Genomic DNA, 5,770 nt, shown 5'->3' on the forward strand with positions numbered 1-5,770 from the left:
ATGCATGCAAACTATACACACAATATTCACTGTTTAGTGAAGAAGTCTTCTATTAAAATATTTTTAAATTATCTTTTGTCATATAACAACATTGATTAAACACTTGCTGTGCACCAGATCTAGTACTATATCCTTCATAAGAACTATTGCATCAGCTTTTAAGGCAGATATTATTCTAACTCCTATCCTGTCATTGAAGAAACTGAGGTTTAATAAGCAGATAAGATATGGAAAGAGGAACTTATTGTTAAATTCTGATCTATCTATAAAGTAATTTACAGTTATGCACTGTGGAATGACATTTTGGTCAATGATGGACTGTATATACAATGGTGTTCTGTAAGATTATCTCACCTAACAGCAGTTGTAGTCCTCTTAGTTTGTGTAAATACTCAGTGACTAAGTCACCTGATGACACATTTCTCACAACATATCATCATGGTGAAATAACACATGAATGTACTTTGTTTATAGTCAAGACTTCTAGGAATCTACAATTCAGATAATTGACTGAAAGATTGAAGTATGTCAACAATTTCCTCCCAGAAATGTAGTTTACTTGATTGATAATTGATAGAGCACAAAGAAAATGGCTCTCTGAGTTTTATTTCATCATGCCTATAGTAAGGAAAAAAGCTTAAATTATGGGTTACTTATGTGAATACATTTACAAAAATAAATTTGACATATAAAAATTTGAGACTAATTTGGCCTGTATTTTTTCACAATTTTGTGCAGGCTAAGTAAAAAAGCAGAGAGAAAAATAAAACGGACGGAATATTTTTGATGCCAAAACATATTTCATTTGACTATTTGCTTATTAGAACATATATTAAATGTTTCTGAAGTTCTATATGGCTATAAAATAGTTAATAGATTTTGAACAAGTATAATTTTTCCATTTACTAAATTTTTTTGGGAGGAACTGGGGTTTGAACTCAGGGCATCATGCTTGCTAGGCAGACATTCTACCACTCTGGCCACTTTGCCAGTCCCATTTACTAATATTTTGTTACTGACTTTGTTGCTTGCTCATAAAGTGTTTCCACTAAGTTCCTAGGTAATAAAACATTTCAACCACTAGACTTTTCTTAAAGTAGAATAAGCATATGTATTTCAACCTCAGATAAATTAATCTGTGTGTATGTTTTCCTAAGACTCTTCCAAAACGAGGGGAGAAGACATGAGAAAATATGGTCAGCTTTGGTGCAGAAAACCATTTTCCTAAAGTTATAGAAATAAAGTGTGATTATAACTCATTGCCAATGATCATTAGAGGAAACATTACTTACATGTTACTTACATTATAGCATATTACAGCATTTCGCTCTCTATTTTGCCAAATTATTCCAAGTACTTAATTTTTCCCCATATGTTGCATGTTACTACACTTTTGAAAAGTGTAAACCAAGTCTTAATGTATAGTAGGCAATTTGTGTTTGAAGTGGTGTATGGCTAACCTTAACCAAGATTTCATTTCTAGAAACTAACTCTCCACTTAGGCAATAAGTAAATAATAATTACTCATTATTCCTTATGGTGGAAGAATAAATTAAATTAAATTCTCCTTAGAAACATAAAAAATATGAACTATTCAATGATAGTCAATAGAACTGTTTGAAATGGGGAGCCTATAATCATTTGAGGAATCTTTCATTGTAGATATCAAATCTGAAAATCAAGTAGTAGAATGCTCAATTGCTGTTTTCATACATTGGAAAAATTTATTAGGAAGCATGAGTCTATTCTTAAATTTTCTGCTGAATGTTAGGAATCTATTTACTTCTGGTGTGTAATATTCTGCTGTATCCTTCTAACTAAAAAGTATGTAGCATGATCCACCATTTAAAAATATTTTCTTCTTTTTTTTTTGAGACAGGAATCTTTCTATGTAGTCCAAGCTGTCCTGGAACTTGCGATCCTATTGCTTCTGCCTCCTGAGTGCTGGGATTACAGGAGTAGGCCATCATGCCTTAGCTTAGCATGATCAACCTTTACTATTTTGCACGTTTACTTATGGTTATATATGAAAGAACGTACACTCCTTTCTTTCTCAGGGCATGTACCTATGAGAGTGAAGAAATCGGAGGAAAATTCCTTTAAAAAAACACTAAATCACTTTAATATCACCCTATTGTCTTCACTAGACTTATCCTCATAAATTCATGGGTTTTTCTGGGTACAGTTTCTCCATGGCAAAGCAGGAAGAGCTTGGTCAAACAGCTATATGATACCTTGTACTTAATAAACTTTAATGGCAAATTGAATTTAGTGTGCTCTTCTCACTTTAAAAACAAATTTATCCCAATAATATAGTTCTGACAGCATTATTATTTCTGCTTTTATGTTTAATCAAATACATCTTTGGGAATTATAAAGGACCATAGAAAAGTGCACACTGGAACTCAGGTGTGTTTGTTCTATTTTACTTCTGTATTCAACCTAAACTATTATAAGCTTTCAAGAGTATTTAAAAATTAGAACTTGTTTGTATTCTCTGGCAGCTGGCCAAGAAATATGTGAATGAAATGAAGCACTGTTTGAATAAAAAAGCTTGGAATATCTCATTGCACAGGACAAATGTGTACATTTTTATTTCAGGAGAATTTATGACCAGAGAACAAAGAAATAAAAACAAAGATAAATGCTTAAACACTTCTAGGGTTTTTTAGTGATTTTTGTCTTTTATTGTATATTAATCCCAGCTTTAGAATATTATGGTTGCTTATTTCTAATTAATAAAATTTTACTTTATAAAATGAGGGTAGAAAAGTTATGTACTTGAAGACGACAACCACGACGTTCTGCAGGTGAGTTCTGTAGTCTCCTTACAACACTCTGCTATTATCAAGTGGAGAATTTTCTACTTAAATTATCTCTTAATTATATTTGTTTCCTTACTAACATTTCCTTAGATAATTTACAATCTAATAAACATAATATTCTGTTAAGGTAATTATATAATGTTTTAGTCAGAACTAGAGTCATGCTAAGTGCTTGTAAAGAACATTTTATTTCCCCTCTGAATGATTCAAACTATCAAACTAATGATATAGTTAGAGATGACTCAATTTCACTACCCTTAAGTCTACTGCTTTCTTTCTTAACTTCAAATACATAGAACATTTTTCTTTTTCTTTTCTTTTTTTCAATTCAGTAGTTGGTGATTGGGTCATTTCTCACTTAGGTCAAAGTCTACAGAATTTTTGTCTCCAGTCCCAAAGGATTTCATCACACCTGACAGCAAAGCTTTTGCTGGCCTTGACTTTTTGGCCAGTATTGTCTTGCAAACTCTGTACCTGAAGGAGCCCTCCACAGGACTGTCCTGGGCCAGAATCTTGCCTGTTCTTTGTTTGTTTTTTAAAGAATAAATGCTACCAACTCAAAGTAGATTAAGGACTTTAATATAAGACTTGAAACTAGGGCAGGAAAGAGTAGTGTATACACTGGAATGAATAGGCATAGGCAATGACTTTTTAAATAGAACACAAAAAGCTCAGCAACTAAGAGAAATTATTGGCAATTGGGAATTAAAAAGCTTCTGTACAACAAAAGAAATGGTCACCAGATTAAAGAGGGAGCCCACAGAATGGGAGAAAATCTTTGCCAACTATATAGCTGACAAGAGATTAATAACCAGAAAATGCAGGGAGCTCAAAAAACTAAACTCCCCCCAAATCAATGACCCAGTGAGAAATGGGTCAAGGAACTGAACAGAGCTTTTTCAAAGGAAGAAGTCCAAATGGCCAAAAACACATGAAGGAATGCTCAACATCCCTGGCCATAAAGATAATGCAAATCGAAACCACTTTAAGATTTCAGTTCACTCCTGTTAGAATGGCTATCATCAAGAACATGAACAACAAATGTTGGTGAGGATGTTGGGAAAAAGGAACCCTCATGCACTGTTGGTGGAAATGTCACAAGGAAACTACCTGTATAGCTATCTTAACCAACAAAAATGTCAAAAAAAAAAAAAAGAACAGGAAGGCAAAACCGGGCCTGTCTGGGAGGTGGATACTAGTGGGTGGGTGTAGGATCTAAAGAAAGAGGGTAGGAAGGTGAGTATGGTAGAAATATTCTGTACACGTATATGAAAATGGAAAAATGAGACCTGTTGAAATGATCCCAGGAATGGGGGCTAGGGGGATAACGGAGAATGACGGAGGGGGGTTGTGAATTCAACTATGACATATCGTAAATGTCACAATGTACTCCAGTACAACAATAATAAAAATAAATTATAAAAAAGGATAAATGCTTCCATTTGTTTTTATCCTGTCTGTGAATTTCTAGTACCTTGAAATGGGTATTTTGACAGTTTTCCCCCCCTTTATTATAAAAAGAAATCACAAAACTCTTTGTGCTACTCCAACCAGAATTCCCTTTGTTGTGAAGGTTCTTAAAGGTCAGGACATCAAACCTGTCTCTGCAAAGATCAGAAGGAAACCATTATCCTGAGTCTTGGAGGGACACACTCAGAACGTTTTTCTTTTATTACAGACAATGAAAACTTTAATAGCATATATTTCAGTTTATTGGTATGTAATTCTATCCTACAATTTTTAGCAAATTAGTGCCAATCAGATTCTGCCAATTAGATTTCTAAGATGCATATCAGAACAATGTACCTATGACAGAGCTTTTGGTTCTAAGATGGAATCTCTTCTATGGGCTTTCTTTGTGTGTGTGTGTGTGTGTGTGTGTGTGTGTGTGTGTGTGTGTGTGTTTGATGGTTGTAGATGAATGCCAACTTGGGAGTATTTATAATAATGCCATAAATAACAATCATACCCATGTTTCAGTCACTACAATTTAAAAAACTAACCTGCTTAAAATTGTTTTGGTTTTTAATTAATCTTCTATTTATTCTCTTTGAGGCTTTAAATAATCAGATGTCATGAGAAGGGATTTAATGGCAATTTTCTTTAAATCTTTGAATGATAAATTGGTAGCATACAAATTTTAGGAATATGCAGAATATAATTCTCATTACCCAAAGGGGTAATGAGTTTAATTCAAACAAAATTAGAATTGGTTCCAACATGAAGCTTTGTTTTCCTTTCCATCAATCTATGGAATAAATATTCTTGAATTTATTTTGAATGTTGTTCCTTTCAGTGAGTGAATATTCCCTGAAAGAACAGTCAGAGGTTATTGATTCCAATAATTCTATCAACTTAAAGCATGTGTGATTACTTTTTAAATTCCTTCCTTGGTTTAACAAATAAAAAATCTTTGTGTATCATGAATTATGTTTTTCTCTTGTAATGACATCTTAAAATTAAAGTTTGGGGTATTAGCTTAGAAAAACACAAAACTACATTGTCCAGGTATAGACATTGTTAAAATAAACGTAAGGGGAAAAATAGTCAACTTCGGGATAAAGATGATGTATAGCATGTCAGGACAAACAAGGAGTGTTTCATGTGAGCCTAAAGTAGGTCCACACCCTATTCCTAGGTCTTGTGTGGTAAGATGACACTTAAACTGTAGATTTGCTGAGCAATTTTAGGTATGTTAGTTTCTTACATATCATTGCATTAGCTTCTCAACAACCATAGTTCACTAGAGTTGTAATCTGTGTCAAAGATTTGACCAGTCCTAACATGACCTCACGTAAGAGAACCATACAGCACATCTTCAGAGCTTCCATGACAAACAACTGGGCAGCTTTCTTGGTAACGTAGTATGCAAGTTCAATGTCAGAACAGTTTTCTTTCTTCTTTTTTTCTTGTCAAGTCACAGAGTAGTAGAATGTAAAAGAATT

This window comes from Castor canadensis, chromosome 1 (genome assembly GCF_047511655.1).
Source record: "Castor canadensis chromosome 1, mCasCan1.hap1v2, whole genome shotgun sequence".
NCBI classification, from domain to species: Eukaryota; Metazoa; Chordata; class Mammalia; order Rodentia; family Castoridae; genus Castor; species Castor canadensis.